General features: G+C 39.6%; 1 pseudogene; it reads left to right on the forward strand.

The window, feature by feature from the left end:
* Window positions 1-296: 296 nt before the first annotated feature.
* Window positions 297-27809, forward strand: part of LOC143668717 (large ribosomal subunit protein eL8 pseudogene) — a 33032-nt pseudogene continuing 5519 nt past the window's right edge.

Below are 27809 nucleotides of genomic sequence, written 5' to 3' on the forward strand. Positions count from 1 at the left end.
GCTCTGCTCACCACCTTTCTTCTGGTGCACAATCACAGGATTCTTCTGGAGTTCCAATTTTACCCTTGAGGCAGGTTGGCCCTGCCCTGGGGAATGACCGTCCACCTTTCATGGTCTATGCCCCCTTTTCCTCTAGTGATCTGTATAACTGGAAAAACCAGAATCCCTCTTTCTCTGAAAAGCCCCAAGGCCTCATCTCCCTCTTGGAGACTGTCTTTTTTACCCACCAGCCCACCTGGATGACTGCCAACAGCTCCTCCAGGCCCTCTTCACCTCTGAGGAATGAGAACGAGTCAATGGAGAGGCAAGGAAGTTAATTCTTGGACCTGATGGACAACCTGCTACTGAATCAACCTGATTAGAGGCTGTGTTCCCCTCCACCTGTCCCAGATGGGACCCCAACACTGATAGAGGTAAGGAGGCTCTTGATCGGTATCGGCAGACTCTGCTCCAGGGAATACAAGCGGCGGCCAAGAAGCCGACCAACTTGTCTCGGGTAAGCAAAACTGTACAAAAGCCAGATGAATCTCTGGCCACTTTCACTGAGCGCCTCCTGGAGGCATACCACTTGTACACCCCTATAGATCCAGAGGCGCCCGAAAATAGGCAAGCCGTAAATATAGCATTTGTCACCCGGTTGGTCCCAGATATAAGAAAAAAAGTTACAGAAATTAGAAGGATTTGAGGGCAAAGGGCTCTCTGAACTGATAGAGATTGCCCAAAGGACTTTTAATAACAGACATGACCCTGTGACCCCGCAGTTCAAAAAAATAGCCAAAATTTTAGTATCTTCAATGGCTGAACAGGAAAAACAAAAAGGTAGATGGGAAACCATTGAAAAAAGAAAGGGAAACCAAGGAAAAAGGTTGGGCCCAGGTGCAAACCAATGCACCTACAGCAAAGAGAACGGACATTGGAAAAATGAATGCCCTAAAAGAGGACTTAAAGAACTGAAACCGGCCCCTGTTCTGGTTGAAGAGGCAAATTGATGGGGCCGGGGCTCCGTTCCGTTGAGCCACCGGGAACCCAAGGTCACATTAGAAATCGGGAGCAAGCCTATAAAGTTTCTTGTGAATACTGGGGTGACCTTCTCCGTCCTCCAGCAAGCAGAAGGGCCCACATCTAAGGAAAAAATCCCCATACGGGGAGCAACGGGAAGACAGAGTCCTACCCATGGACTAAGACCAGGATCACTAACCTTGGGGAAGGAACTGTCACCCACTTGTTTCTTGTGGTGCCCGAGTGTCCATACCCCCTTTTGGGGAGAGACCTTCTCCAGAAACTACAAGCCACCATCTCTTTCAAAAACGATTCGGCTGAGTGCTCCTTCAATACAAACCCCTTGGCAATCCTCCTCACTTACCCCTTATCAGAAGAGTATTTACTTACTGCAGAGGTGGCGCTGCCGGCCCCGGCCCATATTTGCAAGAGTTGAAAGAAAAAATACCAGGCGTATGGGCAGAAACTAACCTACCAGGATTAGCTGCCCACTGGACCCCCATTGTTATCCAGCTGATGAGCACCACCACCCCAATCAGAGTCCGAAAATACCCGATAAGCTGAAAGGCTAAAAGAGGCATTGCAGTCCATAGCAAAAGGCTCCTGGAGGCAGGTACTCTAGTCCCCTGCCATTCAGCCTGGAACACCCCCCTTCTCCTGGTCCAAGAACCCAGGACCAATGATTTCTGGCCAGTGCAAGATCTCCGAGAGGTAAACAAAAGAATTGAAACCATTCACCCCACTGTGCCTAACCCATATACACTCTTGAGCTTGTTACTTCCCAGCCAGCAGGTCTACACTGTTCTGGACTTAAAGGATGCCTTCTTTTCACTTCCCCTGGCCTCGGTAAGTCAACCTATCTTCGCTTTTAAATGGACTGACCCAGAGCGGGGTTCTCTGGACAACTAACTTAGACTTGGTCGCTGCAAGATTTCAAAAATTCTCCCACCCTGTTTGATGAGGCCTTAAGCCAGGATCTGGCTCATTTTAGACAAGAGCATCCAGAGATAACCGTCTTACAATATGTGGATGACCTCTTGCTGGCAGCTTATAATCTGTCAAACTGCAAAAAGGCAACTGAAAACTTGTTACAGGAACTAGCCCACTTGGGCTATTGGGTCTCAGCCAAAAGGCCCAACTCTGCACCAGTTCAGCAACATACTTAGGGTATGAATTAGAAGGGGGAAAAAGAGCTCTGTCTTCTAATAGGATTGAAGCTATCCTAAAAATACCCCAACCAAAAACAAAAAGGCAGGTACAGTAATTTTTAGGAGCAGTTGGATATTGCCAGCTCTGGATTCCTGGGTTTGCAGAAATACAAAACCCCTGTACATTAGTACAGGGGGAAAGGAGAAAGCTCTAACCTGGACTGAGGCTGAGCAAAAAGCTTTTAAAATGCTGAAACAGGCGCTTGTGAGCACCCCTGCCTTAACCTTGCCTGACCTGTCCAAACCTTTTCAACTACATGTTGCTGAAACCCGAGGAATAGCAAAAGGAGTCCTCACCCAAATGCTAGGACCATGGAAAAGGCCATTTGCCTACCTGTCTAAAAGACTAGACTATGTGGCAGCCTCTGGGCTGTTGCTGCCACTGCCATTTTAGTAAAAGAAGCATCTAAATTAACTCTGGGACAGGACTTATACATAGTGGCCCCGCATTCAGTAGAAACATTACTAAGGAACCCACCTGAGAGATGACTCTCAAATGCCTGGATAACCCAGTGTGTTAGTTAGATTCAGTTGTCAACTTGGCCAGGTGAGCATACATAGTCTTGTTGCTGTGGACATAAGCCAATGGTACCTGAACCTCATCTATTGCTAATTACATCTACAGTCGGCTAGGAGGCATGTCTGCTGCAATGAGTGATGTTTGACTTAATTGGCTGGTGCTTAAATGAGAGAGTGCAGTGTAGCACAGCCTAAGCAGCTTGGCATTTCTCATCTCAGCACTCGCAGCTCATCCCAGGCCTTTGGAGATGCAGAAAGAAGTCACCCCGGGGAAAGTTGTTGGAATCCAGGGGCCTGGAGAGAAGACCAGCAGAGACCATCCTGTGCCTTCCATGTAAGAAAGAACCTCAACTGTTCACTTGGAAGAACTGGAGAAAGAACAGCAAACTAATCCCAAAGCAAGCAAAAGGAAAGAAATAACAAAGATCAGAGCAGAAATAAATGAAATTGAAAACATGAAAACAATAGAGAAAATCAATAAGACCAGAAGTTGGTTCTATGAGAAAATCAATAAGATTGATGGGCCCTTAGCAAGATTGACAAAAAGAAGAAGAGAGAGGATGCAAATAAATAAGATCAGAAATGGAAGAGGAGACATAACTACTGACCTCACAGAAATAAAGGAGGTAATAACAGGATACTATGAACAACTTTACGCTAATAAATACAACAATTTAGAGGAAATGGACGGGTTCCTGGAAAGACATGAACAACCAACTTTGACTCAAGAAGACATAGATGACCTCAACAAACCAATCACAAGTAAAGAAATTGAATTAGTCATTCAAAAGCTTCCTAAAAAGAAAAGTCCAGGACCAGATGGCTTCACATGTGAATTCTACCAAACGTTCCAGAAAGAATTAGTACCAATTCTCCTCAAACTCTTCAAAAAAATTGAAGTGGAGGGAAAACTACCTAATTCATTCTATGAAGCCAACATCACCCTCATACCCAAACCAGGCAAAGATATTACAAAAAAAGAAAACTACAGACCAATCTCTCTAATGAATATAGATGCAAAAATCCTCAATAAAATTCTAGCAAATTGTATCCAACAACACATTAAAAGAATTATACATCATGACCAAGTAGGATTCATCCCAGGTATGCAAGGATGGTTCAACATAAGAAAATCAATTAATGTAATACACCATATCAACAAATCAAAGCAGAAAAATCACATGATCATCTCAATTGATGCAGAGAAGGCATTTGACAAGATTCAACATCCTTTCCTGTTGAAAACACTTCAAAAGATAGGAATACAAAGGAACTTCCTTAAAGTGATAGAGGGGAATATATGAAAAACCCACAGCTAATATCATCCTCAATGGGGAAAAATTGAAAACATTCCCCCTAAGATCAGGAACAAGACAAGGATGTCCACTATCACCACTATTATTCAACATTGTGTTGGAGGTTCTAGCCAGAGCAATTAGACAAGAAAAAGAAATACAAGGCATCAAAATTGGAAAGGAAGAAGTAAAACTATCACTGTTTGCAGATGATATGATACTATACGTCGAAAACCCGGAAAAATCCACAACAAAACTACTAGAGCTAATAAATGAGTACAGCAAAGTAGCAGGCTACAAGATCAACATTCAAAAATCTGTAGCTTTTCTATACACTAGTAATGAACAAGCTGAGGGGGAAATCAAGAAACGAATCCCATTTACAATTGCAACTAAAAGAATAAAATACCTAGGAATAAATTTAACTAAAGAGACAAAAAACCTATATAAAGAAAACTACAAAAAACTGTTAAAAGAAATCACAGAAGACCTAAATAGATGGACGGGCATACCGTGTTCATGGATTGGAAGACTAAATATAGTTACGATGTCAATCCTACCTAAATTGATTTACAGATTCAATGCAATACCAATCAAAATCCCAACAACTTATTTTTCAGAAATAGAAAAACCAATAAGCAAATTTATCTGGAAGGGCAGGGTGCCCCGAATTGTTAAAAACATCTTGAGGAAAAAAAACGAAGCTGGAGGTCTCGTGCTGACTTTAAGGCATATTATGAAGCCACAGTGGTCAAAACAGCATGGTATTGGCATAAAGATAGATATATCGACCAATGGAATCGAATAGAGTGCTCAGATATAGACCCTCTCATCTATGGACATTTGATCTTTGATAAGGCAGTCAAGCCAACTCACCTGGGACAGAACAGTCTCTTCAATAAATGGTGCCTAGAGAACTGGATATCCATATGCAAAAGAATGAAAGAAGACCCATCTCTCACACCCTATACAAAAGTTAACTCAAAATGGATCAAAGATCTAAACATTAGGTCTAAGACCATAAAACAGTTAGAGGAAAATGTTGGGAGATATCTTATGGATCTTACAACTGGAGGCGGTTTTATGGACCTTAAACCTAAAGCAAGAGCACTGAAGAAGGAAATAAATAAATGGGAGCTCCTCAAAATTAAACACTTTTGTGCATCAAAGAACTTCATCAAGAAAGTAGAAAGACAGCCTACACAATGGGAGACAATATTTGGAAATGATATATCAGATAAAGGTCTAGTATCCAGAATTTATAAAGAGATTGTTCATCTCAACAACAAAAAGACAGCCAACCCAATTACAAAATGGGAAAAAGACTTGAACAGACACCTCTCAGAAGAGGAAATACAAATGGCCAAAAGGCACATGAAGAGATGCTCAATGTCCCTGGCCATTAGAGAAATGCAAATCAAAACCACAATGAGATATCATCTCACACCCACCAGAATGGCCATTATCAACAAAACAGAAAATGACAAGTGCTGGAGAGGATGCGGAGAAAGAGGCACACTTATCCACCGTTGGTGGGAATGTCAAATGGTGCAACCACTGTGGAAGGCAGTTTGGTGGTTCCTCAAAAAGCTGAATATAGAATTGCCATACAACCCAGCAATACCATTGCTGGGAATCTACTCAAAGGACTTAAGGGCAAAGACACAAACGGACATTTGCACACCAATGTTTATTGCAGCGTTATTTACAATTGCAAAGAGATGGAAACAGCCGAAATCTCCATCAACAGAAGAGTGGCTAAACAAACTGTGGTATATACATACGATGGAATACTATGCAGCTTTAAGACAGGATAAACTTATGAAGCATGTAATAACATGGATGGACCTAGAGAACATTATGCTGAGTGAGTCCAGCCAAAAACTAAAGGACAAATACTGTATGGTCCCACTGATGTGAACAGACATTCAAGAATAAATTTGGAATATGTCATTGGTAACAGAGTCCAGCAGGAGTTAGAAACAGGGTAAGATAATGGGCAATTGGAGTTGAAGGGATACAGATGGTGTAACAGGACTAGATACAAAAACTCAAAAATGGACAGCACAATAATACCTAATTGTAAAGTAATCATGTTAAAACACTGAATGAAGCTGCATCTGAGCTATAGGTTTTTGTTTTGTTTTGTTTTGATTTTACTATTATTACTTTTATTTTTTTCTCTATATTAACATTCTATATCTTTTTCGGTTATGTTGCTAGTTCTTCTAAACCGATGCAAATGTACTAAGAAATGATGATCATGCATCTATGTGATGATGTTAAGAATTACTGATTGCATATGTAGAATGGTGTGATTTCTAAATGTTGGGTTAATTTCTTTTTTTCCATTAATTAAAAAAAAAAAAGAGAGAGAAGGGGTAATTGGAGCTGAAGGGATACAGACTGTACAACGGGACTGGATATAAAAACTCAGAAATGGACAGCACAATACTACCTAATTGTAATGCAATTATGTTAAGACACTGAATGAAGCTGCATGTGAGGTATAGGTTTTTTTTTTTCTTCTTTTTCTTTCTATTATCGTTTTAATTCTTATTCTGTTGTCTTTTTATTTCTTTTTCTAAATCGATGCAAATGTACTAAGAAATGATGAATATGCAACTATGTGATGATATTAAGAATTACTGATTGTACATGTAGAATGGAATGATTTCTAATTGTTTTGTTAATTCTTTTTTTAATTAATAGAAAAAAAAAAAAGAAAGAACCTCAATGGAAAGTTAGCTGCCTTTCTTCTGAAGAACTAACAAAATAAATCCCCTTTTATTAAAAGCCAATCCATCTCTGGTGTGTTGCATTCTGGCAGCAAGCAAGCTAGAACACCCAGTATCAGGTATTGCTACTGGATCCCCCAAGAATCTGCTTCCTAAAAACGCGGCTCTTAACCCCACCACCTTGCTTCCGGATGATGACCCGTCTGAGCCCATCCATGACTGTTGCGAGATCTTGAAATCTTTCATGAACCTGAGAGCTGACCTCACTGACAACCCCTGGCCAAATCCTGATAAAAAATTATATACAGATGGGAGCAGTTATGTCTCAGAGGGAATCAGGTATGTGGGGGCAGCAGTGGTAACTGTGGACTGGGTCATCTGGGCTCAGGCCCTAGGACATGGGACTTTGGCCCAGAAGGTCCAACTAATAGCTCTGACCCAGGCTCTAAGGTGGGGAAAAGGAAAGGTTGTCCACATCTACATGGACAGCAGATACGCCTTCGCAACTGCGCATGTCCATGGGGCACTATATCAGGAGTGGGAACTTTTGACATCGGGAGAGAAGGAAGTAAAAAATATACCAGAAATACTTGCCTTGCTAGAGGCTATCTGGTTACCAAAAAGGGCAGCCGTTATACATTGCAAAGGACATAAGACTGCCGAAACTCAAATTGCCAGAGAAAATGCCCTGGCTGATAAAACGGCAAAAGAAGTTGCCCAAAAACCAGTGGGGACGCTGCAAATACTTCCTGTTTTACAGGGGCGAGTGCTGCTGAGCCCTCCAAATTATACCGGGGAAGAAATTAGACTGGGAAAAACTCTGGGCACTAAAACAGATCCGATGGTTGGAAAATTCTCCCAGATGGGAGAATCCTAGTGCCGGAGCAGCTGGGGAAAAATTTAGTTCCCCAGGTTCACCAAAGTACACACCTGAGCAGTACGAAACTAACTGAACTTTCACAGAGAAATTATTACATCCCCTGATTGCAGCAATAAGCCCGGTAGGTGTCGTCCAGATGCCACATCTGTGCGCAGGTAAATTCTGGCCAAGGGAAAGAAATACCTCCAGGAGCCAGGCTGAGGGGACGAGCCCCAGGACAGCAGTGGGAAGTAGACTTCACGGAAATGTTACCTGGCCCTTATGGATACAAATACCTGCTAGTCTTCATCGACACCTTCTCTGGATGGACTGAGGCATTTCCTACCAGAACCGAGACATCACAAATAGTAATAAAAAAAAAACTAGTTTCCGAAATTGTCCCCCAATTTGGCCTCCCAACTGCAATGGGGTCCGACAATGGGCTGGTGTTCATTGCCCAGATTACTCAATTGTTAGCAAAAATATTAAATATCAAATGGAGGTTACATTGTATTTATAAACCACAGAGTTCAGGACAGGTTAAGCAAATGAATAGAACAATCAAAGAAACTTTGAATAAACTAAAGCTCGAGACTGGCGAAAACTGGGTGAGTCTCCTTCCATTTGCCCTCCTGAGGACTAGATGTATTCCCTATGTTAAGGGAATTACCCTATATAAAATCATGTTTAAACGACCACCTCCACTAATCCCTAAATTTGGGGGGAAAAAAAGCTGAATTAAATAACCGTTCTCTTCTAAAATCATTACAGGTCCCGCAATCTACCACCCAGCAAACTCGGAAACTGGTGCAGGCAGCCCATCCGGGACCAACAAATCCTGCCCCTAAGAAAGATCTATTTCAGGTGCAGCCTGGAGACCTGGTCTGGATAAAGAAGCTTCAGCCAGCCACCTTGGAGACCCGGTGGACGGGACCCCTGCCAGTGATATGAAAACTTATTTTCCCGGTCCCCGTTGTTGACCGTGCTCTTGTCTGCTGTAGCAGGGCACCTAATTCTCATATTATTAAGCTTAATATTTGGACTCTGTATAATCAACTGTCTAACCTCATACGTGCAAAGAAAAATACAAACTGTTAAATTATTAGTCCTTGGAACCCAATATCAGCAAATTTATAATCAAAATAAAGAAACAATGATTTGATTCTCTCATAAAACCAGTGGGGAATGTGGAGGGCCAGGAGCAATCAATCAGGCCCAAGCAGGGAAAGTCCCCACAACATTGGGGCGGAATGTCCCCAAGAGTTAAACAATAACCAATGTTAAGAAACTGAGAGAATGGGATGTGTTTTGGCAACAGCTAACGGCATTTTTCTGGTTCTATGATACACCTGCTTGCTAGCAACTGTGCCCCACAACAACAACAGATGTACAATCTACACTTTGTAAAAGCTAATGCTGAGGTAGCCTTTAAAGGAAAGCAATTCATGAACGTCATTACTGTTCTAGTACTATAATCTGTGATATATTTTTATGCATTTTCCTTTAGATTTAAGATGATCAACTCCTTTGTAACAACTTTGTGTTATGTGGCTAGTTCTCTCTCATTAGGATCATGGTCTTAAAATTCAAAATCAGTGGTGTGATTTCTCTTAAGTCAGTGGAATAATCTTTTCTGATTGTAAACGGCATTCCAGTTATCACAGTGATGTGTGCCATTGGCTACAGGTGGATGGGAATTAGATGTTATGAATGGTTGTGCACAAGCATTCCTTCATTCATTCAACAAAAACATATAGTTTCTGCTTTGGTCATGTCACTGTACCAGACACTATAGGTTATTAAAACAAAACAAAATAAGAACAATTAAACTTAATTCTGGCCTGAAAGGGAGACAAGCAATTTGTACAATATATATTAAGTATTATAGAAGCAGCTTTAGGTAAACGATTCAGGGAGGCAGATGTAAGAATAGTGAATTCTCTGTGGGGGTAGGTGACCATCTATAAGGTGAAGTGAAGGTTGGCTGGGCCTTATGGTGGTAGGGTAGTTGGGAAAGCACTTTATAGAAGGAGGACTGTGCTGGTTTGAAAGAATTATGTGCCCTAAAAAGCCATGTTTTAATCTTGATTCAATTTTGTGGGAACAAAAGCTTTTTTTAATCCCTATTCCATCATTCAGGTTGGAATCTTTTGATTAGATTATCACCATGGAAATGTGACATGCCCAATTATGGGCATTAACTTTTGATTAGATGGAGATGTGATTCCACCCATTCCAGGTGGGTCTTGATTAGTTTACTGGAATCCTTTGAAAGAGGAAATAATTTGGAAAGATCCCATGCAGCCAGAGACTTTTGGAGATGATGGAAAACACCCCTGGGGGAGCTTCCTGAAACATAACCCCTGAAAAGAAAGCTAGCAGATGGTGCTATGCCCACCATGTGCTCTTCCAGTTGAGAGAGAAATCCTGAAGTTCACTGGCCTTTATTGAGTGAAGTAACTGCTTGTTGCTGCCTTAATTTGGATATTTGCATAGACTTGCTTTAATTTGGACATTTTTTCACAGCCTTATAACTGTAAACTTGCAACTTAGTAAATTCCCCTTTTAAAAAGCCATTCCATTTCTGATAGCATTCCAGCAGCTAGCAAACTAGAACAAGGGTAGACTGTGCAAAGAAAGGCAAAGGTAAGTTTTTGAGCTAAGGGAGGAAATAGGAGTGTTGAGACCTGAAGCAGGAAGGTTGGGACATTATTTTGAAATAATATTAGGATAGATGAAACAATTTAAAAAATATTTTAAAATAATAGTGAATTATAAAGAACTGTAAAAAAACCCACATAAAATGTTTGATAGAAAACATTAACTAAGAAGTATCTTTAGTTTGTAAATTCTATAACAATGCTATTTTGCATATTAAGAGTATATAAGACAATCTGTAATTATAATTTATCATCTTGGAAATCAATGAAACATTGAAAATTGATTCCAGTTCCCATTCCTAAGTTTCTTCATAGAAAATTCAAGCACCCTTCAGAGTCTTGGACTCACAGTTTAAAAATAAGTTACAGAAATTTTGATCTCAGGGATTTGTCTTAGTTGAATACTAAAGCCCAGATTTCCCTGGTGTCTGAGCTACTTCCTTCAGCTCCAGATGTTGGGGAGAAAAAGGCCAGGGAACTGACAGACAGTATAAACAGATGTGATGGCAAACAAATCTGCTCTCTCTGCGTGGCATGAGATGCTGGATTTGTTCATTTATAGCTCATCTGTCTAGAAAAAGTCAAGAGAAATTTGTGCATCTTTAATAAATGTGTAGCCAAATAATCTTGGGGTTTCCTCTTCCTTAACAAAGTATATAAATAGCTTCAAGGGAAACCACCTCCTCAGAAGCATTTTATGGGGAGAAATCAGAAACAAACATACTTTTCCAGAAGACTATTCCACATGGAAACCTCTTCTGGTAGATTTTGTTTATCTCTAGCAGCCTCAACAAAAGGTTCCTTAAACATGTGTTTTCCCTGAAGTTTTTTACTAGTTCTTTATTTTTAGTTAGACATTTTTGGTGAGAAGGAATGGAGACTCACTTAAGTGTGATGGTTAGTCTCATATGCCAGCTTGGCTAGGTTATGGTGTCCAGTTGTTTGGTCAAGCAAGCACTGGCCTGATGGCAACTGTGAGGGTGTTTCATAGATGGATTTGCATCTATATTCACTTAATTGTTTCTATGACTATTTGTATCTATAATCAAAGGAAAGTTCTTTAAATAATTATTAGAATAGTTGTAGGTTTACAAAAAAGTCAGTTTCCACAGAACCCTGTTCTAATTTGCTAGCTGCCGTAATGCAATATACCAGAAATGGAATGTCTTTTTAAAAGGGGAATTTAATAAGTTGTTAGTTTATAGTTCTAAGGCCAAGAAAATGTCCAATTAAAACAAGTTTATAGAAATGTCCAATCAAAGGCATCCAGGGAAAGATACTTTTGGTTCAAGAAGGTCAATGAAGTTCAAGGTTTCTCTCAAGTGAGAAGGCATATGGTGAACACAGTCAGGGCTTCTATATCAGCTGGAAGGGCACAAGGCAAACATGGCATCATCTGCTAGCTTTCTCTCCTGGCTTCCGGTTTCATGAAGCTCCCCCGGAGGTGTTTTCCTTCTTCATCTCTAAAGGTCGCTGGCTCGTGGACTCTCTGCTTCATGGTGCTGCAGCATTCTCTGCTTTCTCTGAATATCCTTCATTCTCCAAAATGTTTCCTCTTTTATAGGACTCCAGAAACTTATCAAGACCCACCCAAATGGGTGTAGACATGTCACCTAATCCAACTTAACAACCACTCTTGATTAAATCACACCTCCAGGGAGATGATCTGATTACAGTTTCAAACATACAGCATTGAACAGGGACTATTCTGCCTTTATGAAATGGGATTTAAATTAAAACATGGCTTTTCTAGTGTACATATATCCTTTCAAACCAGCAGAACCCCCTTCACAGTTTTCCCTATTATTAACATTTTACATAAGTGTGGTACCTCTGTTATAATCAATAAATTAAAATTATTATATAGCTATTATTAACTATCAACCATAGTTAGCATTAGTGTTCACTCTTTTTGTGGTACAAGTTTATGGGTTTTCAAAAGTTTTGTTCTGGTAACATGTAACCAATATAAAATTTCCCATTTTAACTACTTTCATGTATACAGCTCATTGGTGTTAATTACATTCATAATGTGGTACCATCACTGCCATCCATTACCAGTCCTTTTCCTTCACAGCCAGAAGCTCTGTACCAATTGAGTATTAACTCTCCATCCTCTACCCCTACCCGTGCCCCTGGAAATCTGTATTCTAGTTCCTGACTCTATGAATTTGTATATTCTAATTATTTTGTTATCAATGAGATCATACAATATTTGTCTTTTAAGTCTAGGTTATTTCATCCAACTTTGTGTCTGAAAGGTTCATCCATGTTGTAGCATGTACCAGTGCTTCATTCCTTTTTTATGGCTGATTGTACCTACAATCAACAAAGGAGTTTGCCCTCAGCAATGAGGGGGGGCTTCTTCACCCAATCAGTTGGAGGTCTTAAAGCCAGAACTGAGGATTTCCCAACTCTGGAGGATTGGCCCTCTAGACATTTATAGCCAGAGTGGGTCAGAAGCCTTTTGTAGATTTTCCAAACTCTAAGCTCTCTGAATATGATGATCAGTGCATGCAGATGGGGCCCCAGCATTTCCCAGAGGAAGAGTCTCTAGGCCGATTCTGTTGATTAGGTCTGGGGAAGAAATGAGCTGGCACCAGGATCTCTGTTAGCATCACACAGCCATTGTTATGGACCTGGTTCTTTGTTTGCTTCTCCTCCTGCTTTCATTTAGCTTCCTTCTCCTCTATCTTTCCTCTAATAAATACTTCTACATAAGCTTTTGTTTGCCTCCTCTTTACTTTGATGTATTAGCCTCAGTCCTGGCTGATTGCTCTCATATGCTGTATGTCTCCATGTCTTCATTCACGTGCCAGAAATAAAGAGTCTGAGTAGCTCAGGGTGTCTGCATTTGGCAGAGTTTTTGTGCCAGGCCTCCCAGGGGGCTGCAAGCCTAAGGAGGATTAGCTCAGCTGCCCACCCCTTGCCCAAACAGTTAAGACTACCAGTGGGGGTGGGGAAAATGGCATATGGCACAAAATGTGGTTGCCTTATGCTATTAATGAGTCATCTGGGAGGTGCCCATAGTTCTGGGAGACTCTGGCATTATGGTTCCATAACATTTCCTAGGGGTGCTCTGTAATATATGGTGGACTATGAAGACAGTCTTTTTCAGTTTGTAAGATAACATTACCCCTTTTAAACATAAGATGTTAGTTGCACTTTTAATACATGTCAGTTGTACTTTTAATATCCATGATTAAGGAAATTCACAGCATGAAAAACTGCTATGGATCCAGTAAAGATTTTAAATGAGTTTATGTTTATTAATTGTAAAAGCAATACTGAAACAGTCTATTCTGCCAGTCCATTCTGCCAGTCTATGTCTTTTGATTGGGAATTTTAATCCCTTAACATTTAATGTTATTACTGTAAAGGCAGCACTTTTCCCCATCATTTTGAATTTCATATGCCATATCTATTTTTTTCTTTTTTACCTTTACTAGTAGTCTTTATTTCCACACTCTTCTCCAGACCTCTTTCTTGTGCCTTTTTCTATCTGCCTGGAGTCATCCCTTTAGTATTTCTTGTAGAGCTGGTCTCTTTGTAACAACTTCTCTCAGTGATTGTTTGTCTGAAAATATTTTAATCTCCCCCTCATTTTTGAAGGATAGTTTTTCTGGATATAGAATTCTTGGTTGGCAGTTTTTCTGTTTTAAAATCTTAAATATACCATACCACTGCTTTCTCACCTCTATGGTTTCTACTGAGAAATCCAAACATTGTCTTATTGGACTTCCCTTATATATGATGCATTGTTTTTCTCTTGCTGCTTTCAAAATTATTTCTTTGCCTTTGACATTTGACAATCTGATTATTAAATGTCTTGGAGTATGGCTATTTGGATCTATTCTGTTTGGGGTATGCAATACTTCTTGGATCTGGAATTTTATGTCTTTCATAAGAGAATGTAAAATTTTCCGTGATTATTTCCTCCATTAGTTTTTCTCCTCCTTTTCCATTTTCTTCTTCTTCTCAGACACCCACAACATGTATATGTTGTTATTCAATTGAATGTTGTCATTCAATTCCCTGAGAATCTGCTCACATTTTTCCATTCTTTTCCCTATATTTTCTTTTGTTTGTCAGATTTCAGATGTCCAGTCCTCTAGTTCACTAATTTTTTCTTCTTCCTCTTCAAATCTATTGTTGTAAGTTTCCATTGTTTTTTTTCCATTCTTCTATTGCGCCTTTCATTCCCATAAGTTCTGTAATTTGTTTCTTCAAACTTTTGAGCTCATCATTTTGTTCACCCAATGTCTTTTTTATAGCCTTCCTTGACTCATCGATTTGATTTTTGATGAGATTTTGTATGTCTGTTCCAACATTCTGAATTAGTTTCAACTCATGTATCTCCTGTATTTGAATTGTTGGTTTGTTTCTTTGACTGGGCCACATATTCAATTTTCCTAGTATAGTTTATTATTTTTTGTTGATGTCTAGGCATTTGATTTCACTTTCACCCTTTTACCTATGATTTTCTTGCTGGATGGTTTTATTTTCTACCTGTTCTTTGACATTCAATTCAATTTATTCCAGACCTCCAGCATAGGTTTTTAGCTGATCAGAATTTTACAGTTCTTGTTTTTCTGTTTCTTGCCCTGCCTATATGAAACCTTTTTTTTTCTTTGAGGAGGCTCTCTTCAGATATTATGGACCCTGGTCTGATTTTCCCCAGCCAGACAGGCCCATGTCTTAGGAGGAAAGTGTAGCCAGCATCAGTTTTCCTGAAGGTGAGATTGAGCAGTTTGAAAGACTTTTTTTTCTTTTTTCTTTTACATGGGCAGGCACCGGGAATCAAACTCGGGTCCTCTGGCATGGCAGGCAAGCATTCTTGCCTGCTGAGCCACCGTGGCCCTCCCTGAAAGACTTTCTTATGAAGCCTCTAAACTCTGTGCTTTTCCTATCCTTCCCAGCATGTGACATTTGTCTGCCTGAGCTTCCTACCAGCATAATGCGATGTAGAGCCTTTAACTTCAGCAGACTCTCTCTGCTGGGGGCATGGTTGAGACAGAAATGAGGTTGTAGGATGGCTTTAATTGCTTCAGTTTACCAGTCTCTGAGGCCAGAATTCCTTAAGGAGGAATTCTACTTGAGCTGGACCCCACCTTCCTCTTGGGAAAGATACACCCTTTAGGGAATTAACTCCTTTCACCTAACTAGTTACTTTGTGTCTCAGACAAGCTTAATTCTGCCCTTTCCTGCCACAGCACTGGAGCCTGAGAGTGCTTCCAGTTCTACCTAATAAACTGTTAAGGAGCAGAAAAAAAGCCAAAGTAAAAGTGTTTTCAGAGCCAGCCCCCTGCTCTTCTTATTTTTTAAGTTGGTTTTTAAGTTAGTTCATGGCTCTATGTATCTCCAGGCTCTATGTGTTCCCTTTTCTTGGGGTGCAGCCATTTTCCAGTATTTTGTGCTGTCTGACTAAAAAAGTCTCTTACCCCCCCACAACAGCCCCCGCCCAACCCCCATCAGCCCTGCACCTCTCTGATGAGGCAAAAACTCCTAGTACCTTTAGTTCTTATTTCAGGTTCATCTGTGCTGGGGCCCTATTTTCAGTAGTCAGAATTTGTTAATTAATCCCCAATTGAAGCTTGGTTGAGTTAAGCCCTTGAGCTAGTAAAGTCTGATTCCTTTCCCCTCAGGGAACCAGCCTGCTGTGCCTGTGGGGGAGGGGCACTGGCCTCAGCTGCTTGGGGGACTTACAGTTCTGTGCAGGGTCTCAGCTGTTCCACCTGGTCCAGACTGATGTACACTGTGTGTCTAGTCACTGATGTTCTGTACCATCCCTTGCTATGTACTAGCTGCTCTTGAGGATGAACTAAATTCCACACTTCACTAAGCTGTCATCTTGTTTCCTGCAGATGCTTACATCCCATAAGTTTTTATATGTTATGTTTTCATTTTCATTTGCATGGAGATATTAACTGATTTCTCTTGCAATTTCTTCCTTGACTCACTGGTTGTTTAATAGTGTGTGGTTTAGCTTCCATATATTTGTGAATTCTCTGGCCCTCTGTCTGTTATTGATTTCCAACTTCATTCCATTATGATCTGTGAAAGCATTTTGTTAAATTTTTTGCACTGGCTTTGTGATCCAGCATATGGTCTGTCTTTGAGAATGATCCAGGAGCACTTAAAAAATGTGTATCTTGCTATTGTAGGGCATAATACCCTGCAAAATCTAAATCTAGTTCATTTATCATATTATTCAAAATCTCTGTTTCCTTATTGATCTTCTGTCTAGGTGTTCTATCCATTGATGATAGCAGTGTATTGAAGTCTCCAACTACTATTGTAGAGGTGTCTATTACCTTCAGTGTTGTCAGTGTATGTCCCATGTATTTTGGGGCACTCTGGCTCAGTGCATAAATATTTATGATTGTTATGTCTTCTTGATGAATTGTTCCTTTTATTAATACATAGTGCCCTTCTTTGTCTCTTTTAATTGTTTTACATTTGAACTCTAATATGTCAGATATTAGTATAGCTCCTTGTGTTAGTTTGCAACTGCTGGAATGTGATATACCAGAACTGGAAGGGCTTTTTAAAAAGGGAATTTACATTTGGAATTGTAAGGAAGTGAAAGTGTCCAAACTAAGGCACAAACAAGAGGTTACCTTCACTCAAGAAAGGCTCAGGAACAACTCTGTCAGCTGGAAGGTCATGTGGCTAGCATCAGCTGGTCCCTTGCTCTTGGGTTCTGTTGCTTTCAGCCTCTGTATCTGTGGGGATTCCTCACTATGCTTCTTTGGGGCTGGCTTTCATCACTTGGATTCTCTTTGCTCTGTCCAGGTTCTGGCTTGCTTAACATCTCATCGTGATGTCTGCTGGGCTCCCCGCATCTCCAAACATCCATGTCTCTGTTCTCTGAAGTAACTGTTTTCCAAGCATTTAAATCTGCTCTGTCTGTCAATTCTGAGGCTTCTGCTATTTCTAGCTCTCTCCATAATTCTTCTCTTTTAAAGGATTTCAGTAAATTAATCAAGTCCCACCTGGAATAAGGGGAGTCACATCTCCATCTAATCAAAGGTCACACCCACAATTGGGCACATCATATCTCTGTGGAGATAATCTAATCAAATTTCCCACCATGCATTATTGAATTAGGATTAAAATAAACAGCTACCTTCACAAGATTGGATCAGGATTAAAACATGGCTATTCTGGTTTAAATAATAGCCTGCTCAGTACCCCTTCTCTTTTCTGGTTGTTTACATGAAATATCTTTTTTCAGCCTTTCACTTTCAATCTGTCTTTGTCTTGGGTCTAAAGGGAATCTCTTGCAGACAGCATATAGATTGTTTCTGTTTTTTTTTTTTTTTTTTGCTGTTCATTTTACTTAAAAATTTTTTTTTATTAATTAGAAAAAATTACAAGAAACACAAACATCTTTAATATATGCTCATTCCATTCTACATATATAATCAGTAATTCACAATATCATCACACAGTTGCATATTCATCATGATCATTTCTTAGAACATTTGCATCAATTCAGAAAAAGAAATAAAAAGACAACAGAAAAATAAAACAAAAAACAGAAAAAGAAAAAAAGAATTTTACATACCATACCCCTTACCCCTCCCTTTCACTGATCACTAGCATTTCAAATTGAATTATTTTAACATTTGTTCCCCCTATTATTTATTTTTATTCCATATGTTCTACTCCTTTGCTGACAAGGTAGATAAAAGGAGCATCAGACACAAGGTTTTCACAATCACACAGTCACATTGTGAAAGCTGTATCATTATACAATCATCATCAAGAAACATGGCTACTGGAACACAGCTCTACATTTTCAGGCATTTCCCTCAAGCCTCTCCATTACATCTTGGATAACAATGTGATATCTACTTAATGCGTAAGAATAACCTCCAGGATAACCTCTCGACTCTGTTTGGAATCTCACAGCCATTGGCACTTTGTCTCGTTTCACTCTTCCCCCTTTTGGTCGAGAAGGTTTTCTGAATCCCTCGATGCTGAGTCTCAGCTCATTCAGGAGTTTTTCTCAATCTCTTGATGCTGAGTCTCAGCTCATTCTAGGTTTTCTGTCCCACATTGCCAGGCAGGTCCACACCCCTGGGAGTCATGTCCCATGTAGACAGAGGAGGGTGGTGAGTTTGCTTGTTGTATTGGCTGGAGACAGAGGCCACATCTGAGCAACAAAAGAGGTTCTCTTGGGGGTGACTTTTAGGCCTAATTTTAAGTAGGCTTGACCTATCCTTTGTGGGGTTAAGTTTCATGTGAACAAACCCCAAGACTGGAGGCTCAGCCTATAGTTTGGTTGTCTGCACTGTTTGTGAGAATATCAGTAATTCAACTTGGGGAGGTTGAATTTTCCCCCATTCTCACCATTCCCTGAAGGGGACTTTGCAAATACTTTCCTATTCACTGATCAAATCACTCTGGGATTCATTGGGGCTTCACTCTGGACAAACCAATAAAATCTAATGTCCTACCCAAGGTTCCATGTACTTATGTTGTCCAACCAACTATTACATAAGTTATATTAGGAGATGCACTAGTCAAAATATAAATTTTGTACCAAATAGACATTTTTTATTTAGTCTCACATATAAGTTGAAATTTTGAAACATTTATTACTATCTATTTTCAGCACCATGCAGTAATGACATTCTTTGTTCTTCCACATGCAAAAACATTTTAAAATTTTTACATTTAGTCATTATCATTATACACTCTAGGCATTCCTAGATTATACCATCTCAATCTTTATCATGTATCTTTCTTTGTGATTTCATTTATGCCCCCAGCCCTTCTCCCTCTATCATTCTCATGTTCAGCTTCATTCAGTGTTTTAACATAATTGTATTACAGTTAGGAAGTGTTGTGCTGTCCACTTCTGAGTTTTTATATCCAGCTCTGTTGCACAATCTGTATCCTTTCAGCTCCAGTTACCCAATATCTTACCCTATTTCTATGTCCTGATAGTCTCTGTTACCAGTGAAATATTTCAAGTTTATTCACTAATGTCAGTTCATATCAGTGAGACCATACAGCATTTGTCCTTTTGTTTTTGGCTAATCACACTCAGCATAATGTCCTTAAGGTCCATCATGTTGTTACATACTTCATAACTTTATTCTGTCTTAAAGGTGCATAATATTCCATTGTACGTATATGCCACAGTTTGTTTAGCCACCTGTCCATTGATGGACATTGTTCTAGTTTGCTAGCTGCCAGAATGCAATATACCAAAAACGGAATGGCTTTTAACAAGGGGAATTGCAAGTTTATAGTTCTAAGGGCGAGAAAATGTCCCAATTAAACAAGTGTATAGAAATGTCCAATCAAAGGCATCCAGGGAAAGATACCTTGGTTCAAGAAGGCCGATGAAGTTCAGGGTCTCTCTCTCAAGTGAGATGGCACATGGCGAACAGTCAGGGCTTCTCTCTTGGCTGGAAGGGCACATGGCGAATATGGTGTCATCTGCTAGCTTTGTCTCCTGGCTTCCTGTTTCATGAAGCTCCCCGGGAGGTGTTTTCCTTCTTCATCTCCAAAGGTCTCTGGCTGGTGGACTCTCTGCTTCGTGGTGCTGCAGCATTCTCTGCTCTCTCTGAATCTCTCATTCTCCAAAATGTTTCCTCTTTTATAGGACTTCAGAAACTAATCAAAACCCACTCAAATGGGTGGAGACATGTCATCCCCTAATCCAGTTTAACAACCATTCTCAACTAAATCACATCAACCAGGGAGATGATCTCATTACAGTTTCAAATATACAGTATTGAATGGAGATTATTCTACCTTTATGAAATGGGATTTATATTAAAACATGGCTTTTCTTAGGGGGCATACTTCCTTTCAAACCAGCACAGACATTATGGCTATTTCCATCTCTTGGCAATTGTAAATAATGCTGCTATAAATATTGGTGTGCAAATGTCCGTTTGTGTCCTTGCTCTCATGTCCTTTGAGTAGAGACAGCATATAGACAGGTCTTGTTTTTTAATCCATTCTGCCAGTCTATGTCTTTTGATTGGGGAGTTTAATCCATTAACATTTAGTGTTAATACTGCACGGGTAGTACTTTCTTCTACTTTGCCTTTGGGATTTTATCTGTCACATCTAATTTTCCTTCTTTTTACCTTTACTCATAGTCTTCCTTTCTACGCTCTTCTCCACAACTCTCTCTTCTGTCTTTTCATATCTGTCTCTAGTGCTCCCTTTAGCATTTCTTGCAGAGTTGGTCTCTTGGTCACAAATTCTCTCAGTGATATTTTGTCTGAAAATGTTTTAATTTCTCCCTCATTTTTGAAGGACAATTTTGCTGGATATAGAATTCTTGGTTGGCAGTTTTTCTCTTTTAATAACTTAAATATATCATCCCACTGTCTTCTCGCCTCCATGGTTTCTGCTGAGAAATCCATGTATAGTCTTATTGGGCTCCCCTTGTATGTGATGGATTGCTTTTCTCTTGCTGTTTTCAAGATTCTCTCTTTCTTTTTGACCTCTGACATTGTGATTAGTAAGTGTCTTGGAGTATGTCTATTTGGATCTATTCTCTTTGAGGTATGCTGCACTTCTTGGATCTGTAATTTTAAGTCTTTCATAAGAGTTGGGAAATTTTCAGTGATAATTTCCTCCATTAGTTGTTCTCCTCCTTTTCCCTTCTCTTCTTCTTCTGGGACACCCACAACACATATATTCATGTGCCTCATATTGTCTTTCAATTCCCTGAGTTCCTGCTCATATTTTTCCATTTTTTCCCTATATTTTCTTTTTCTTGCTGGGTTTCAGATATTCTGTCCTCCAGTTCAGAAATCCTATGTTCTGTCTCTCAAAACCTACCATTGTAGGTTTCCATTGTTTTTTTCATTTCTTCTACTGTGCCTTTCATTCCCATAAGCTCTGTGATTTGTTTTTTCAGACTTTCAATTTCTTTTTTTTGTTCATTCCTTGCCTTCTTTATATCCTCTCTCAATTCGTTGATTAAATTTTTGATGAGGTTTTCCATGTCTGTTTGTATATTCTGAATTAAATGTTCCAGCTCCTGTATCTCATTTGAATTGTTGGTTTGTTCCTTTGACTGGGCCATATCTTCAATTTTCCTGGTGTGATTGTTATTTTTTGCTGGCGTCTAGGCATTTAATTACCTTAATTAGTTTATTCTGGAGATTGCTTGCACTTCTTTTACCTAAGGTTTTCTTGCTGGATGAATTTGTTTTCTATCTGTTCTTTGACATTCCGTTCAGCTTTATCTGGACCTGTAGCTTAAGTTTTCTTTAACAGAGGATAATTTTCAGTTCTTGTTTTCTTGTTTCTTGCCCTGCTTGTATGGTGTCTTTTCCTCCCACACTTAGGAGGGTCTACTTAGGTATTATAGACCACAGCTGGATTTTTCCAAACCAAATTGGCCTTCTATCAGGAGGAAAGAGTCACCTGCATCGGTTTTCCCCAAATGTGCGACCCAACATGTTGAAAGACTTTCATGTGAAATCTCTGGACTCTGTTTTTCTTATCCTTCCCAGTATGTGATGCTTGACTGCCTGCAGGTCCCACCATCATAAGATGATGTGGTACCTTTAGCTTTGGCTGGGAGCGTGGTGGAGACTGAGGACAGGTTGTAGGCTGGTTTTAATGGCTTCAAATTACCAAGCCCTGGTGTCTGAATTCCTTGAGAGAGGGATTCCACCTAAGTTGGGCTTCACCCCTCCCCTGGAGAAGGCACAGGCTCCAGACAAGCCCTTGAATGAGTTTGATCTGCCTATGCCTGGGGCAATTGCAGCCTGAGGAGTCCTGCCACTGTATCCAAAGGCAGTCAAGGCTTTGTAGAAACACAGCCACAAAACCCTCTGTTTGCTTCTGTTTTTTTCCTTTTTCTGTCAGCCCTGCCCCCTTGGCACTGGGGCAAAAATGAGTGACCTCCACTTTGACCAGGTTCACCTGAGCTGGGGACCTATTTTTAGTAGTCAGAATTTGTTATTTAATTCCACAATTGGAATTTAGTTGGGCTCAGCCCCTACTGCTGGTAAAGTCTCTTTCCTTTCCCCTCTGGGAAGCAGCCATTGGAGGAGGGGCGCCGGCCATCGCGGCTTGGGGAATGCATGGTTTTGGGGGTGCTTGCAGCTGATTCAGCTGGTCCAGACTGGGGTACACTGTGTGTCTGGTCACTGACATGGCCCCAGGAGCTATTCTGTACTGTTTCTGGTTATTTAGTAGTTGTTCTGAAGGACGAACTAAAACGCACACATTGCTAAGCCGCCATCTTGGCCCGGAAGTCCTCTTTCATTCTTTTGATTATTGATATCCAATTCTTCCTTGCCCAATTATTGAAAAGACTATTTTGTCCCAGTTCAAGGGATTTGGGGGCTTTGTCAAAAATCAGTTAACCATAGGTTTAGTGGCCTATTGCTGCATTCTTGATTTGATTCCATTGATCAATGCTTCTATCTTTGTGTCAGTATCATGCTGTTTTGACCACTGTGTCTTTATAATAGGTTTTAAAGTTGGGGAATGTTAATCCTCCCACTTCATTCTTCTTTTTTAGGATGCTTTTAGCTATTTGGGGTCTCATTATCTTCCAGATGAATTTGGTAATTAGCTTTTCCAAATCCTTAAATTAGGTTGTTAGAAGTTTGGTTGGTATTGTGTTGAATCTGAACATCAATTTGGGGAGAATTAATATCTTAACCATATTTATCCTTCTTATCCATGAGCAGGGAATGTCTTTATACTTATTTAGATCCACTTTGATTTCTTTTAGCAATGTTGTGTAGTTTTCTGTGTACAAGTCCTTTATGCCCCTAGTTAAATTCATTCCTAAGTACTTGATTCTTTTAGTTGCTATTTTGTATGGAATTTTTTCCTTAACTGACTCCTCAGTTAAGTCATTGCTTGTGTATAGAAATGTTACTGATTTTTCTATGTTAATAGTATATCTCACCACCTTGCTGAATTTTTTTATTAGCTCAAGAAACTTTGCTATGGATTTCTCAGCATCATCCAAGCATAGTATCATATCATCTGCAAATAATGAGAATTTTACTTCTTCCTTTCCAATTTGGATGCCTTTTATTTCTTTGTCCTGCTTGATTGCTCTAGCTAGAACTTGTAGCACAATGTTGAATAATAGTGGTGACAGTGAACATCCTTGCTTTGTTCCTGATCTTAGGGGCAAAGCTTTCAGTCTCTCCACTTTGAGTATGATGCTGGCTATCAGTTTTTTGTATATTCCCTTTATCATATTGAGGTACTTACCTTTGATTCCTATCTGTTGGAGCATTTTTATCAGAAAAGGATGCTGAATTTTGTTGAATGCTTTTTCAGCATCACTTGAGATCATCATGTGACTTTTCCCTTTTGATTTGTTAACGTGCTGTATTACATTAATTGATTTTCTTGTGTTGAACCATCCTTGTATTCCTGGTATAAACCCCACTTAGTCATGGTATATAATTCTTTTAATGTGTTGTTGGATTCGATTTGCTAATATTTTATTGAGAATTTTTTCATCTATGTTCCTTACGGAGATTGTCCTGTAGTTTTCCTTTCTTATAGCATCTTTATCTGGTTTTGGTATTAAAATGATATTAGCTTCATAAAATGAGTTAGGTAGAATTCCTTTTTCCTCTTTCTTTTTTTTTTTTTAAGTTTGAGCAGGATTGGTGTTAGTTCTTTTGGAATGTTTGATAAAATTCTCTTGTAAAGCCATCTGGCCCTGGGATATTCTTTGTGGGAAGATTTTTGATGACTGATTGAATCTCTTTACTTGTGATCGGTTTGTTGAAATCTTCTATTTCTTCCTGAGTCAGTATAACTTCTTTGTGTGTCTCCAGGAATTTGTCCATTTCATCTAAGTTGTTTAGTTTGTTGGTGTGTAGTTGTTCATAGTATCCTCTCATGCTTTCTTTTATTTCTTCAGGGTCTGTGGTAACACACCCCTTCTCATTTTTGATATTGTTTATTTGTCTCTTCTCTCTTTTTTCCTTTGTCAGTCTTGCTAGTGGCCCATCAATTTTATTGATTTCCTAAAGAACCAACTTTTGGTTTCATTGATTTTTTTCTCTTGTGCTTTTGTTCTCCCATTCACTTATCTCTGCTTTAATCTTTGTTACTTCTCTTCTTCTATTTGCTCTGGGGTTAGTTTGCTGTTCTTTCTCGAGTTCCTCCAGGTGTGCTACTAAGTCCTTGTTTTTTGTTTGCTCTTGTCTTTTAATATAGGCATTTAGGGCAATAAATTTCCCTCTCAGCACAGCCTTTGCCACATCCTGTAAGTTCTGATAATTTGTAGTCTCATTTTCATTCGTCTCCACATAGCTACTGATTTCTCTAGCAATTTCTTCTTTGATCCACTGGTTGTTTAAGACTGTGTTGTTTAATCTGCATATTTTTGTGAATGTTCTCATTCTTTGGTGGTTATTGAGATCCAGCTTCATCCCATTGTGATCAGAGAAAGTGCTCTGAATAATTTCAATGTTTTTAAATTTATAAAGACCTGTTTTGTGTCCCAGCATATGATATTTCCTGAAGAATGTTCCATGAGCACTAGAGAAGAATGTATATCCTTGTGCTTTGAGGTGCAATGACCTATATATGTCTGTGAGGTCTAGTTAAATCTTAATTTACTTAATTACTCTATTTTACTTAATTTCTCTATTTCCTTGTTGATCTTCTGTCTGGTTGTTCTATCTGTAGAGGAGAGATGTGTATTTAAGTCTCCTACTATCATTGTTGAAACACCTATTGCTTCATTCAGTTTTGCCAATGTCTGTCTCATGTACTTTGGAGCTCCTTGATTGGGAGCATAAACATTTATGATTGCTGTATCTTCTTGATGAATTGACTCTTTAATTAGTATATAGTGTCCTTCTTTGTTTCTTATGGTGTTTTTACAAGGTCTATTTTGTCCAATATTAGTATAGGTACTCCTGCTTTCTTTTGGTTACAACTTGTGTGGAAAATATTTTGCCATCCTTTCACTTATCTATTTGTATCCTTGTATCTAAGATAAGTCTCCTGTAATCAGTATATAGCTGGATTATATTTCTTAATCCTTTCTGCCAATCTGTATCTTTTAATTGGTAAGTTTAGTTCATTAACATTCAAAGTTATTACTGAAAAGGTTTTTCTTGAATCCACCATCCTATCTTTTTAAATTTATTTGTCAGCTCTATATATTCTTTTCCTTCTTTCTCTGTGTATTCTTTAAATTACCCTTAGTGGTACTCCTCAATTCTGTGCCCTCCTCCAGATCTCCCTCTCCTGCTTTTTTTTTTCCAGTCAGCAGAACTCCTTTCAGTATTTCTTGTAGGGCCAATCTCTTGTTGACAAATTCTTTCAGGACTTTTTTGTCTGTGAAAAGTTTAATCTCTCCCTTAGTTTTGAAGGAAAATTTGACTGGGTCCAGAATTCTTGGCTGGCAGTCTTTCTCTTTCAGAATCCTGAATATATCATACCACTGCTTTCTTGCCTCCAGGGTGCTAGTTGGGTAGTCTGAACTCAGTGTTATTTGGTTTGCCTTGTATGTAGTAGATTTTTTTCTGTTGCAGCTTTCAGGATTTTCTGTTTCTCTTTAACATTTGACAGACTGATTAATATGTGTCTTGGGGAAGGCCTATTTGGATTTATTCTGTTTGAAGTTTGTTGGACTTCTTTAACTTATATATTTATGTGCTTTATGAGGGTATGCAAGTTTTCCCCCATTATATCCTCAACCACACTTCCTAGCCCTTTACTCCTCTCCTCTCCTTCTGGGACACCAATGATTCTTACATTTGTGTCCTTTGCTTTGTCTATCATTTCCCTGAGATCCAATTCAATTTTTTCCATCTGTTTTTGCCATTTGCTGTTTGAGTTTTCAAAGTCAGGTATCCTGTCCTCTAGACCACTTATTTTTCTTCTGATTCTTCAAATCTGGTGTTGTGTACCTTTAGTATGCTTTTTATTTGGTCAACAGGGTCTTTAATTTCTGTGATATCTGCTATTTTTGTATTTATTATTTCAAATTTCTCTTTATGCTCTCCTACTGTCTTCTTGATTTCCTTTATGTCATTTGTTATCCCACTTATTTTATTAAGTAGAGTTGTATGAACATCTTTGATTAATTGTTCCAATATCTGTGTGTCCTCTGGTGTTTTAATTTTGTTATTAGGGAGGGCTATATCTGTCTGCATTGTGATATGCTTGGCTATATCTGCCTGCATTGTGATATGCTTAGTGATCGTCTGCTGTCTTCATGACATGTAAATATCTTGATTGATTTACTTTGGGAGTTGATTTCTTTCATTAGTCAAAGGCCCTGTGTTTGCAGGGTGGTGTACAGTAGGGAGCAGGGCACAGGATGGGACACTCAGTGTGGTGATTTGTTTCAGGACATGTATAGGTGCAGGTTGGCAATGTTACACTGATGCTTGTGTATGTGGGCACCCAGTGGCCAGGGAAGATGTAACTGTGCAGGTGCACCTGTCTGAGGTGCATAACCCTGGTGTGCACTGGTCTTAGGCAGGGGTAGAGCCTATGTGTAGAGCTGTGGCAGCAGGTCAATGTTATACCTTTGTGGATTGGGGGTAGATGTGACCCAGCTCTGCATGTTGGCACTTTCTCAGAGCTGGGAAGTATGGCCGAGGGTCATGCACATGTGCAGTTCTAGAGCTGATGTAAACTGAGGTTCTCAGAGCTGAATGATGTGATTAGGGGCCCATGTGCATGCATGGACTTAAGAGTGCTGTAAACTGATGCACAGAGCTCGGGGTGGGGTGGGGTGAGGCTGTGCAGCAAGTATGGGCAGGGGTCAGGAGTAGACTGGATATGGAGGTTAGTACCCACAGCATATGCACTGACAACAGCCTGCAGGGAACAGGGAGGGGAAGGTAGTGTTTGGGAGGGGTGCGGGATAATTAGGTTGGGCTGCACTTAGGATGGGGGTGAGGGGCAGGTATATGCACTGGGGGCTAGTGGGGTGGGGGCACCTCCCAGGTCAGCCGCACTCCAAAATCGCTGTCTCAGTTGCCCTCCTGTCCCTTCTCTAATTTTTCCATGGTGCAGGGCTAATCTCAAGCTACTCTATTCAGCCATCTTCCTGGAAGTCCTCAGTTTTTTGCTTTTTGGGAAATGCATGGGCTGGGAATTGAATCCAGCGTGGCAGGCAAGAATTCCTCCACTGAACTACACTCATACCCCATTTATTATTTTTTTAATTAAAAAAAAAATTTTTTTTTTACATGGGCAGGCACCAGGAAATGAATCCAGGTCACTGGTATGACAGGTAAGAATTCTGCCACTGAGCCACCATTGCCCGCCCTGTACCCCATTTATTTTTAAAGTTTTGCAGATAGCATACAATACAGTGGTTAAGAACAAGGGTTTCTGAGTCAAAAACGATTCATTCTCTTATTTGGGAGAAATTATTTAACATGCTAAGTCTCAGGGTCACTATTGATAAAATAAGGATAGTAGTGCCTATTTCATAGAAATATTTTGAAAAGTGATTAAGAATGTACAGAAAGGCATAGATTAAAAGGTTACCATTATTTTTAAATTGTTGCTCTAATGATTAAATATAC

This window comes from Tamandua tetradactyla, chromosome 25 (genome assembly GCF_023851605.1).
Source record: "Tamandua tetradactyla isolate mTamTet1 chromosome 25, mTamTet1.pri, whole genome shotgun sequence".
In the NCBI taxonomy this organism is placed as follows: domain Eukaryota; kingdom Metazoa; phylum Chordata; class Mammalia; order Pilosa; family Myrmecophagidae; genus Tamandua; species Tamandua tetradactyla.